The sequence below is a fragment of the Topomyia yanbarensis genome, chromosome 1, assembly GCF_030247195.1.
Source record: "Topomyia yanbarensis strain Yona2022 chromosome 1, ASM3024719v1, whole genome shotgun sequence".
Taxonomy (NCBI): domain Eukaryota; kingdom Metazoa; phylum Arthropoda; class Insecta; order Diptera; family Culicidae; genus Topomyia; species Topomyia yanbarensis.
Genome location: NC_080670.1, coordinates 76926842 through 76940238, shown reverse-complemented (window position 1 = coordinate 76940238; position 13397 = coordinate 76926842). Strand labels below are relative to the sequence as shown.

The 13397-nt window shown below is 41.9% G+C and overlaps 1 long non-coding RNA gene across 1 annotated transcript; it reads left to right on the top strand.

Moving 5' to 3' along the window:
* The first annotated feature begins 1666 nt into the window (after positions 1 to 1666).
* On the top strand, positions 1667 to 2521 carry LOC131677977 (uncharacterized). The gene is made up of 4 exons (XR_009303509.1): positions 1667 to 1829; positions 1908 to 2033; positions 2094 to 2233; positions 2338 to 2521. It is a non-coding gene; the product is annotated as an uncharacterized LOC131677977 (long non-coding RNA).
* The last annotated feature ends 10876 nt before the right edge of the window (positions 2522 to 13397 follow it).

Genomic DNA, 13397 nt, shown 5'->3' with positions numbered 1-13397 from the left:
CGATTATGGTCAACGAGTGAGAAACGACGCTTCTCAACCGACTGAACTTTATTGAATGTGGTTGAATCAACACTTATACTTGGACTTGTGCTAGTTGGTCCCTGATTTCGTTTTCTGCAGTTATACTGAAAATACTAGCTCCACTATACTATGCTGGGACGATGTTGATCAGAAAAATTGCTACATGACATCAAACAGAATTTCTATTTGTGTAATCAGTAAAAATAAATTGAAAATTCATTGAGATTTTGAAATTTCCTGTTGATAATTTTTATTGATAATGAAGCAAGTATTCAATTTGATGTTTTGCCGAGGAAAAATAAATAATCAAAAAAAGCCAATCATAAGCTGAAATTAAATTAACATTTAAATTTGAAGCTAATATTAAAACATTATTTCGTTTTTTCTGTAAATGTTTTCTTTGTTTGCATTGCAAACAGACCTGCTATAGTGAAATTTTTCATACTGCCCTTTGTATCCTGATCGATTGCGTAAAATTGGAGTTGATTATTTGGAAAACAAAAACATTCACCACGTGTTGTTTATGTTAACAAAATCAATAGCGAAATGGACTCCATGACGATTAATAAAGAAAAATATGTTTTAATCCACTGTTACTATACGATTTTACAAGGCTCTACGGTAGAACCGACTCTTTTGCTGGTATCGCAGGGTCGGCTAGCTACCGGGTAATCAAGGGCTCCGCGGATCAAGAACAAAAACCTAGAGCATTCACTTTTCTTATCACAGTTTTTATTGAGGTATTTTTTGTGTGTGGGTGTGGGATGACATATACAATTTGTGTTTTAATGTGGCGTGTGCACTACTGCTATCACTCAACGTACCGTACTTTTACTGCTGCTGTTGATGTGCGTCGCGACGCTGACGATGCCGACGGGCGAGATCCCCTCGCGGACGTCGGCGAAACTGGCCGGATGAAGGCCCCGGTACGATGGTGATCCAGATGGCAGTTGGACGGACCAGCCGGCGTTGCTGGCTTGGATGCAGGTAGGCGTCTTCCCTCCTTGGCGAGCATCGGCGTGGCCACCACCGAGAGGGGACCCTCCTTTGCGTTTAGGGCCTTTGTCCGAGGGAGTAAAACGATGGCGCGCAGCGCCAGAGGACGAACGTCGAATCCTCTCGGATTCGCGACCCTAACCGTGTGCTGCACGATTTGATGCAGCGCCAAGAGGTCCTGGTGAAGAAAATGGCAACGCACAGTTTCTAAATAATCTTATCGATTCTTCAGGGTGAAACTTCAAATACCTGAACGAATCGATGCACTTATAACAGACTTCCCGCCCCACAAGTCATTATCATATGCTTCCTTAAAATCATCTTCGGCTCAAAGTGATTCGTGAATAGGCAACACACAATTCTACTAGCAATATTTACAACATTTTTACAGCGCGCGAAACCATAATTATACTTTACAAACATATTAAAATAATTAATAAACAAATTAAAAATTCAAACATAATATGTACAAATCAAATTTATATATACAAAACAAATATACAAACACAATACTACATTTTAAATAATTGGACGAACTATTTACAAAATTTAGAAAAAAATAGTATACAACCCTATTTACATGTATGTACAACTTTTAGATCACTTTCGAATCACACGGCAAACCCCCAAGCGGGCAAGTCTACCGGCGGGCAAACTGACGTTTGTCACGTCAGTTACAAAACGTCACACAAATGTCATGGAAGCATATCGTTATGCTCCATGTTTACAGAATGATCGAAGTGCTAAAAGTATGGTTAAATAAATCAGTTCAATTATCGTGAAAATCGGCCGAATTTCCAACGAAAATCAAGGTAAGTGATGAATTATCAATGAACATATCGAAACTTTGCTTCGACAGTGGTTCATTGTTGTAAATTTGTCTCTTTTAGGACAAAAACAGTGGTGGTATTTTGCTGCCAGGATGCAATCTTTCTGCGAAAGATTGACCTGCAGTAACCACCAAATCTTCCCGGGATCAACCATGAAGCCATTTTGACTTGCAAGATGCACTACAGGTAAGTAAAAACGTACATTGAAATAATAAAAATTTATAACCAAACCATTCTATCAATTAGAGAAATGACTAATTATAACGACGGGACATCTCCCCACATCTTCACCGTCAGTGTTCGGATCAAGGGCAGTATAGTTAACCTCTTCATCGTCTCCGGAACGGCCAGTTGGACTATAGATGCCCGCGATAAATGGAAAAAAGGTAATTATGCCAACGCAACACGGACTGACAAATTCTAATTCCTTCCGTGTTCGGTGTAAGCTCCTTTTCCTACATATGACTATTGGTCTTTCTCTCTTTCACAGATATTGCTGCTGCTATTAATCCAAGGCCATAAGGTAAAACGCAGAACCTGTCCCATCAAACTCAAAGAAAAGTCGGAATACATCCGTAACCTCTGACGAATGACTGGGACTTAGGCTTTCTGCTAAACCCGTATGCGCGTTGGAATAATGTAACAAAAAACTGCAAGAGAAATGAAAGAATTAAAAGTCGATTTTAATATAAAACTCTGAGTTCATTTTTCCTAAAAACTTCCTTTGTTCCTCGTAACAGATATGTTCCAAAGATTATTGAAACTTGGATGAATAGGTTCGATTTGTTCTTATATTCAACCTTGAATGATTTATGCTCCATTCCCTGCTGGATTCGTTCAGCCTATGGGAATCGAACGCGCTTGTTGGGACTGCTAACAGTACCCAACGGGAAACTGTCCTGAAGTAGGACATCGTGTTCAACACATCTAAATTCAGATTCTGTTCTGTTTCATGGGTTCGTTTTTTCTGCTGTGTGCTCTATTGTGTACAGATCACAAGTGAAATAGAGCAAAGGGCAGATGGTAAAATGATGAATGAATCAATTATCGTTGGTAGGTATGTTAAATTTGTTGCTATTGTAAACACTTTTAGATTGGACTATGGGAGCAAAGGAAAATTATGATTAGGATACACAAAAACTAACGTTTCACGACATACAAGGCAAACCAAAACCACGAATTTCTTCATACGGAAAACGATTTTAAAAAGCACATCATGTCCTCTTTTGCGTTCAGGACCTCTTAAAACGGTTTATTATTACTTTCACATTCTTTTTTGAGGAGCAGTGGGACAGTGAAAGGGCACAAACATTCGTGTTTTGCACGAATCCCTGCCACCTCCCGTCGGAAAAATCCTCAGATTTTTGAACTCTATCGAACCCTTGATTACCTTTCGCGGACTTTTAGTTGGGCGCCAATTGTTACTATACGATTTTACAAGGCTCTACGGCAGAACCGACTCTTTTGCTGGTATCGCAGGGTCGGCTAGCTACCGGGTAATCAAGGGCTACGCGGATCAAGAACAAAAACCTAGAGCATTAACTTTTCTTATCACAGTTTTTATTGAGGTATTTGTTGTGTGTGGGTGTGGGATGACATATACAATTTGTGTTTTAATGTAGCGTGTGCACTATTGCTATCACTCAACGTACCGTACTTTTACTGCTGCTGTTGATGTGCGTTGCGACGCTGACGATGCCGACGGGCGAGATCCCCTCGCGGACGTCGGCGAAACTGGCCGGATGAAGGCCCCGGTACGATGGTGATCCAGATGGCAGTTGGACGGACCAGAGGGCGTTGCTGGCTTGGATGTAGGCAGGCGTCTTCCCTCCTTGGCGAGCATCGACGTGACCGCGGCTAACCGCAATGGCCACCACCGAGAGAGGACCCTCCTTTGCGATTAGGGCCTTTGTCCGAGGGTGTAAAACGATGGCGCGCAGCGCCAGAGGACGAACGTCGAATCCTCTCGGATTCGCGACCCGAACCGTGTGCTGCACGATTTGATGCAGCGCCAAGAGGTCCTGGTGAAGAAAATGGCAACGCACAGTTTCTAAATAATCTTATCGATTCTTCAGGGTGAAACTTCAAATACCTGAACGAATCGATGCACTTATAACAGACTTCCCGCCCCACAAGTGGGGGGAGGGGCTATACACTAATCTTCACCAGTTGAAATTCAAACTTCAGCACACGGACGCCTGATATTAAAAGAGACCACAGTTATGCACTACTGGTTCTTTTATATAATTTTGAGGTGCATTCCCAAGAAACAATTTGGAAACAACTGTAAGACTATTTACTGAATAAATGCCTAATAAAAGCAACCTATGCTGAATAAACAGTATTGCTGAGCTATGTTATGAACACTAGTTTTATCAGTAAATTAAAACACTGTTATTCAAAATCATTAAATGTGTTGAAATATCGGTAAAATAAACGTGCCTATGGCTAGTTGTAGCACGGCTATTCAAATTGTATGTTATACCTGAACAATATGCTGAATAAATGTTTTTTCTACCTGCTTTAGGTACCTCAATACAAATGCTATTAAATTGCTGATAAGACTCTGAAAAAATGTTAGTCCAATCAATCAAAAATATACTGTTCAGCATGCTATTTTTTCTGAACTACATACTGAATTAAACTGGATTCAGCAGAACTGATTACTTCTGTTCAATTGATACGTGCTGAATAACATGCTGAAAATTGTCATATGCACTTTGTAAACATTGCCAGAGATACTCTGGCTCGTATTAAAAATCGAAAAATCACTTGATGTTTTTGTAAAAGGAATTCTACCCAGTATAGCTCAGCCGGACAATGAGCCAGAATTCTAGCTGATTCCAGTTAGTATTCCGACACCTGTGACACAACCGATGATTCTAATTAGAATCGTTCATTACCGGAACCGGAATACTAACTAGAAGCAGCCAACAGCCTCATTTTCGGCTGAACTTACTGAGTAGATTCGCAGTCTTGTTTCAGGACCAGTATGAGTGAACCTGAACTGTAAAAGTGTTATCATGTAAATTATGTCAACTTACCCTCGTTCTCAAATAGGTGGTTTAAATAAATGCTCGCTAGTTTGCGGCGCGCTTTGGTCTTCACCTTCTTTGTAGGTGGGATCAGCTGTACATCTGATGTATCGGTAGTGTGACCCGCCTACCTCAGTTTCAGCTTCGTCAAAGGTGGGGATATATTTTCGTTTTACTTCGTATTTTAATCTGTTCCAATTTGGAGATGGTTTCGATGATGGATCTCTTATAAGTAATTTCAACCGCTTTGGTGGCCATAATAGATATTTTCCATCGATCCATTGATGTGGAACTATTGAAAGAACCGGTCGACTCGCTTCATGGTTTGCACAATGCAGAAAAAGTGACCGGTGTCTGAAATGCAGATAACATACCGCAAGGGGACATTATAGTAACTAGTGTTAAAAATACAGTGCTAATCGTGCAATTTATAGTAATAGTTATTGATTCAGTACCAAAACGAGCATATTTTTAACGTTAAATAAAACATTATTTCGCTAGAAATATCCACCGATCACAGTCGCTGAACAAACATAGTTTGCAGCACCTGTAACCCCTGTAACCAACATGCATTGCGTTTTGTTATATGCTTAATTCAAAATCCGATTTGGGCTGCAAATTCATAAATTTTTGAGAACAATCCACTTACCTTATCGTGGATATAACACTGGCTCATTTTATTAACTTTCAGCAGCTGTTCGAAATAAAAAAAACTTTCAGCAGCACAGTAGATGAATAAAATCACGACTTTTAATGCCAAATGATTCGAGGTTTTGAAAAAAATGCTCCGTTGTGATGAAAAAAATTATCGAGATTAATGACGTTACCATCCGAGGTGTAATGTTGCACCTCCTGTTCTAAGGTTGCACCCCCTGTTTGAATATACGTATTTGAGGCTCTTATAAAGCAGTTGATCAGCGCCGGTTTTGAACTGCCATTAACACAACGCTGATTAAAAATATCAATGTTGCCGCAATTCAGCTATTAATATATGACTATATGAATACTTACTTGATTGGTATGATGACCAATTTTTCATGTGCTAGTAGAAAGGCGATATGGCTTAGATGGAAGAGCGACGAATGTAGTAACACAATGTACCTGGGTTCGAATCCAAATGCTGGAAAAAGGAAATGGATTCGCAAAATTTCATCTTGGAAGGTAAGGTTTTGTGGTGCTGATTGACTTTGGGGGCCTAAGCTCCGTTAACCAGTAATTACGAATGGAAAGAAGATTAAATTAATTGAAAAAAAAAATGCCGACAATTGTTGATGAAAAAAATATTTTTACCATTAGCTTTTCAAGCGCTTTACAACAAGCTGAACAATTACTAAATAATTGCAGCTTAAACTGATTTAATCAGCAACTCCTTGTAAAAGCTGAACAAGGTACTGAACAAGTTTTGTTTGCGTGTGGAAAAAGCCTGTTTTCAGCTTACTTAATCAGAAACAGTTGAACTAATGTTATGAGCCACACAGAACTGTGACTGAAGAAACGCTGTTACAACAGCACTAATCAGCAAATGCTGAATAAATTCTCCAATTTCAACTGGTTAAGCATTGAAGAGCAGTAGCTTGAATATTTTAAAACGCAGCCAATTAGCATAAGCTGATTAAAATAGCTTGCATATACGTTTTTTCAGCAGAAATTGTTCCTTGGGTTTGCCTCCAATTTTTACCCGAAAAATATTTTTAAAATTTCAGTATCGCGCATCTCCAGACTGGGTGGTTCTCCTACCCACTGAGACGGACTGACAGCTTACAGCGGTACGCACCCTTTCGCTACCATACTTGCGGTTTTTTTATTTTTTATTCATTTCGTTTATTTGATAGGCACAAATGCGTTAGCTTGGCGGTGCCAAATGCTTTTGTTTTTACATTTTGGATATCTTAAAACTAGTAGGTTACAATGTTGAAATATTTTTTTACAAAGGAAAAGAAAGTTTACAGCTATCTTAAGACTAGAAATAAGATTCAATATACAAGAGAAGGCCAAAAGATTTTTTTATGAAAAAATTTAAAACAAGGGATTCACTTTGATATACAAGAGAGGGAGTAATAGTATTTAACGAAATATTTTACGGTTATCTTAAAACTAACAATATAGTTTAGTACACAAAAGGGGAAACAAATATTTATGAGAAATTTCACAGAAATCTTAAAACTAGGGATTCAATTCTATTTACAAAATGGAGGACAAGAGTTTCAATAAAGAGTAAAAAATTATAGCTATCTTAAAACTAGGAATACAGAATACTAATTTGAATTTTTTAACTAAAACTTATGCTTGGTCAAGATATTCAGAGGGTGGCTTATTTCCGCATTAGTGTAGCAGCTGTTGTATCAAGGACAGGGGAGAGACAGGGAAAGAAGAGCAAAACTTGCAACTTTCGCTCGAACGGGGGGGGGGGGGGGGGAGGAGGGGGATCAGCGAAACAAATTTGCGCCTCAGTCTAGTAAGTCGTCGAGTACCGGATTGGCGGATGGCATTCTTCGGACCCGCGGGGAATCCTTCAAAAGTCATCGGACCTCGAGTCGCTCTCGTTTCAGTTTCCTTCTACGAAGGCGTAGTGATGAGGGCGACAGCGGTTACATAGTGGCACTCTGGAGCTAATCGGTTCCACAAGGCAGGAGGAAACTCTAAAAACGAGAAATAAAAGAGAGGGGCTAAATTGGGATATTTATCGTTTTTATGAAGGTATAAATAAGGGACATATAGGGGAAATCACGAGTTGCCAGCATATCTCGGACTGGTACATTGGGTGGTCTACCTCGGGCCCGAAGGGATTCCTTTAACTGAGACCTAGCATCACAATACCCGGCGCATACCCAGACAACGTGTTCGATGTCGTGATAGCCCTCGTCACAAGCGCACAGACTACTCTCCGCAAGCCCAATACGCCGCAAATGCGCATCCATTGTGTAGTGATTGGACATAAGTCGGGACATTACGCGAATAAAATCCCGACCCACATCCATCCCCCCGAACCAAGGCTTCGTTGATACCTTTGGGATAATCGAATGTAGCCATCGTCCAAGTTCCCCATTGCTCCACGAGGTTTGCCAATTGTTGAGCGTCCTCTGACGACAAATACTAAAAAATTCGTTGAAGCAGATTGGTCTTTCGTATATGTCACCATTTAATGCACCCACCTTTGCTAATGAGTCGGCCTTTTCATTGCCCGGGATAGAACAATGAGAGGGGACCCAAACAAAGGTAATCTGATAAGATTTTTCAGATAACGTACACAAGGACTCCTGTATCTTCCCCAGAATATACGGGAATTGCTTTTTAGGCTTCACCGCACGAAGAGCCTCGATAGAGCTGAGGCTGTCCGAAACGATGAAGTAGTGATCTGTGGGCAGAGTGTCGATGATCCCAAGGGTGTACTGAATTGCAGCTAACTCTGCGACGTAAACTGAAGCGGGATCATTGAGCTTGAATGAAGCGGTGGTAGTATTGTTGAAGATACCGAAGCCAGTGGACCCATCGATATTTGATCCGTCAGTGTAAAACATTTTGTCGCAGTCGACTTCTCGGAATTTATTATAAAATATATTGGGGATCACCTGCGGGCGTATATGGTCCGGGATTCCACGAATCTCTTTCTTCATGGATGTGTCGAAGAATACAGTAGAATCAGAAGTATCTAGGAAACGGACACGGTTGGGATTGTACGAAGAAGGATTGATGCTCTGTGCCATATAGTCGAAGTACAAGGACATAAAACGGGTTTGAGAATTAAGCTCGACGAGCCTCTCGAAGTTTTCAATCACCAACGGGTTCAGAATGTCGCATCGGATGAGCAGTCGTTATGAGAGTTCCCAAAATCGATTTTTTAGTGGAAGAACGCCCGCCAGCACTTCGAGACTCATCGTATGGGTCGAGTACATGCAACCCAAGGCAATGCGCAAGCAACGATACTGGATTCTCTCCAGTTTGATGAAGTGTATGTTCGAAGCGGAGCGGAAACAGAAACACCCGTACTCCATCACCGACAATATCGTTGTTTGGTACAACCTGATCAGGTCTCCTGGGTGAGCACCCCACCATGTTCCAGTTATTGTTCGGAGAAAATTGATCCTTTTTTGGCATTTCTGTTTCAGATACCTAATGTGACATCCCCAGGTACCTTTAGAGTCGAACCAGACCCCGAGATATTTAAATGTGAAAACCTGGTTGATCGTTGCACCCATTAATACAAGCTGGAGTTGCGCCGGCGCACGCTTCCTAGAAAAAACAACCAACTCAGTTTTCTCCGTGGAGAACTCAATACCCAGCTGAAGAGCCCAAGCAGACAAATTGTCCAAGGTATTTTATAATGGTCCTTGCAAGTCGGCAGCTTTGGGCCCTGTAACAGAGACTACCCCGTCGTCTGCAAGTTGCCTTAGCGTGCATGAATTGGCAAGACAATCGTCAATGTCATTCACGTAAAAATTGTAGAGCAGGGGACTTAGACATGAGCCCTGGGGAAAACCCATGTAGCTAAATCGTGATGTTGTTAAATCGCCATGCGAAAAGTGCATGTGCTTTTCAGACAACAGGTTTAGCAAAAAGTTATTTAAAATTGGCGAAAGACCATGCTGGTGCAGCTTCTCTGACAGAATGTTGATAGAAACTGAGTCAAAAGCCCCCTTAATATCCAAGAAGACTGATGCCATCTGCTCTTTGTTAGCATAGGCCATTTGGATTTCTGTAGAAAGCAACGCAAGGCAATCGTTCGTCCCTTTGCCTTTGCGGAAGCCAAATTGTGTATCTGACAGTAAGCCATTTGCTTCAACCCAATTGTCGAGGCGAAACAAAATCATTTTCTCGAACAACTTCCGAATACAGGACAGTATTGCAATCGGCCGATACGAGTTGTGCTCGGAGGCTGGTTTTCCTGGTTTTTGGATGGCGATGACTTTCATTTGCCTCCATTCATAAGGGACAATGTTACCCTTAAGAAACTTGTTAAATAAATTCAACAAGCGCCTTTTTGCAGTGTCAGGCAGATTCTTCAGCAAATTGAATTTGATTCTGTCTAACCCTGGGGCGTTATTGTTGCACGATAAGAGAGCAAGTGAGAACTCCACCATCGAAAACGGTGTTTCGTTCGCGGTATCGTGAGGAGACGCGGCGCGGCACGTTTTCTGTACCGGGACAGAGTCCGGACAGATCTTCTTGGCGAAAGCGAATATCCAACGGTTTGAATATTCCACGTTCTCCTTGGTACTATTACGGTTACGCATACGTCGAGCCGTACCCCAAAGAGTGCTCATCGCTGTTTCTCCCGTTAACCCGTCGACGAACCGGCGCCAATAACTGCGTTTTTTGGCTTTCATCAGTGATGGTGATTGATGAAAAAATTGTTGATCCAAAATTATGCATATCAACTTCGAATATTGTCTACTGAACCAATCGTCCTTGCTTATCAGGTCATCCTATTTGTAGTAGGCGATCAAGTTCAAATACATAACGCGCCAAATAAAACTTTTCATTTGTCAATAAATGCTGTACTACGTGTTGTCAGAGGCAACTTAGCATTGAGTATAGATCGGGCCAATATGAAGGTGTTCTCATCGCAATCGATAACTTTCGATGCTTGATGAATGAATCAAAGAGCATTCGTTGCATTTTTTTGGGCTTAAAAATGAAAATATTTTGGCATTGATAGTTCTAGCCGAGGGTCTAGTGCCATAAGGCCCGTAACTATAGCTTAAAAATGCCTTTCCTGAGCATTAGGGCGCCAAAACTGTCTCAATCACTTCGACTGAATGCGGAAAATATTATAGAGCTCGTGCCTCACTACTGAATGGATAAGAATCGAAGATAGTGCAGCATACTCAGATTGAAAAATGATCATGCGGAATGAATGAATGGAAGGAATGCAAACAAGCGAACTTAGTTACGCTTTTCATCGATTCAGATTTGTTTGCAACTTGAAAATAGGTTACTATGAAAGGTTTTCGTCTGTAGACATGTTCGTGCATCGAAACCATGGATTACTATCAGGTTTGATTTGGTGATGAGTGCTAATTTTGATGAAAACTGGCTTCACTGGCTTTCATTAGACTGTTCATTCGCCTTTCTAACGACGCGTACTGTTGATAGCTAGCGGGTAACCCGTCTTCCCGGAAGGCCTTATATGCAGTGGACTTCTCCGCGTACAGCTCTGAGCACTCTTTATCCTACCACAGGGTGGGAGACCGTCCATGGGTATTCGCGCTGGGTACTGGTTTAGTCTGAGCTTGATTTGCACTGTCGAGAATCAAGCCAGCCAAAAACCTGTACTCTTCCTCCGGAGGAAGTTCTTGAGTGGATTCGATTCTAACGGATATCGCGGTCGCGTAACTCTTCCAATCAATGTTCTGTGTGAGGTCATACGATACATTGATTGTTTCCGATAGTCTTGAACCGTTAGCAATTGAAATCACGATAGGCAAATGATCGCTACTGTGAGGATCAGGGATCACCTTCCACATGCAATCTAACTGTAGCGATGTCGAGCAAAGCGACAAATCCAACGCGCTTGCGCGTGCTGGTGGTGTAGGAATCCGCGTCATTTCTCCCGTGTTTAAGATGGTCATGTTGAAATTATCGCAAAGATCTTGGATTAATGTTGATCTATTATCATTATGAAGACAGTTCCATACCGTACCGTGCGAGTTAAAGTCTCCCAGAACTAGCCGCGGTGCCGGTAAGGATTCCGTGATATTACAAAGCGTTCGGTGCCCTACCGAGGCTCTAGGAGGAATGTAGATGGAAGCAATGCAAAGGTCTTTACCTTTGATTAAAACTTGACAAGCGACAATTTCAATGCCTGGTGTCGAAGGGAGGTTAATTCGGTTGAAAGAATAGCACTTTTTGATTCCCAAAAGTACTCCTCCATAGGGGTTTTCTCGATCCAGACGAATTATATTAAAGTCGTGGAAGTTGAGATTTATATCGGAAGTTAACCAAGTTTCACATAATGCGAAAGCATCACATTTTAAACTATTTAGTAAAAATTTAAAGGAATCGATTTTCGGGAGGATACTTCTGCTGTTCCACTGTAGAACAGTGATCGAATCGGTGACCTCGTTCGATGACTTAGCCATCAAAGGATACGATCGCTGCAAGGAGGGTCCATTTAGCAGTCAACTGCTTCAAAAATGTTTGCACTAAAGGGAGAAAACGTATAAGAAGGCTTTTAAGAGGATCAGTAACATTGAAAGCTGTGAAAATTAAGTCCACTATGTGCGAAAATTTCATTAGTCCGCTACTGGACTGAGTATCTGTTTGAAAAAAGGGGACACTTGGGGTTTTTGGTGTCCCTGGAAGTGGTGGGTACTCCTTGTTAGAATTAATATTTCCAAGTCCTGGAGCACATTGCTTCGGCTTTTGTGCACCACTTCCGTTGGATTTATTGATTGTAGTTGGCGCACTCTGAGTGGACGACACCTTGGCACCCTTACGAGGCAATGTAGGGGAGGCTGGATTTCTCCTCTTCCTGGATTCCGCTGGGTTAACCAAAGATGTTCCCTCTCGTGGGTCGTCAGATTCTTGCTCAACGTTAGCCAAACCAGCATAGGGATTTTCGGACAGGACAGATGGCGAAGCATTCTTTAGCATTTCTGCATAAGAACGCCATGAGCGTTCCTTAAGGGAGCGCTTAATTTTATCCCCGCGCTGCTTGTACGCAGGGCATGATTTAAGAGCATGTGAAGGGCCCCCGCAGCAAATACACTTTTCAGTTTCTTTGTCGCAAGAGTCATCCTCATGCTCTCCTTCGCATTTGCCGCATCGTTTCTTATTTCCACAATATGTGGCTGTGTGGCCCAACTGCTTGCAATTGCTGTAGCTCATGACCCGCGGTACAAACAGGCGAACTGGTAGGCGAACCCTGTCAAGGAGGATGTAGTTGGGAAGAGAGGACCCGGCGAATGTTACCCGAAGCGAGCCTGATAGAGAGTAGGTAGTCTTACCTCCCTCGGTGTTTGCGGTATACAATTGTTTGCATTCCAAGATCTTAATCTGTTCAAGTGAGGGGTCCTTAAAGCAGCCAACCCCGTGCTCCAACAGTTCTTCGCATTTCAGGCCCGGTTCGGACACTACCCCATCTATTTCACAGGCCACACAAGGCACGTACGCTTTAAATTCCCACAGCAAGCAATCGCGTTTGCCTGGCCGAGATCATTCACTAGAACACGTATCTTGTTTGCCCGAACACGTGTTATCTGAGTTACGGCCGGGTAATTAGCAGTCAGATCTCGAGAAAGTTTTAATATATTAACCGGTTTCTCTCCGGTCCGAAAATATACCCCCCATGGCCCAGAGGAACCTTCTGGGTACTGCTTTATACGGGGAGCAATGCGAGTATTAGGGGGATCAGGGACTTCCATGATTACATCAGATGGTATTTCGCCCTCGGCCATTTAAGCACGAGGGCTTGCTTACGGTTGTTGTGTATTTAATACAAAAAACGTGAATGTTCTACAAACAACAAATATTATTTACAACAAAAATCTAAACGATGGAACCAACGGTTACACCA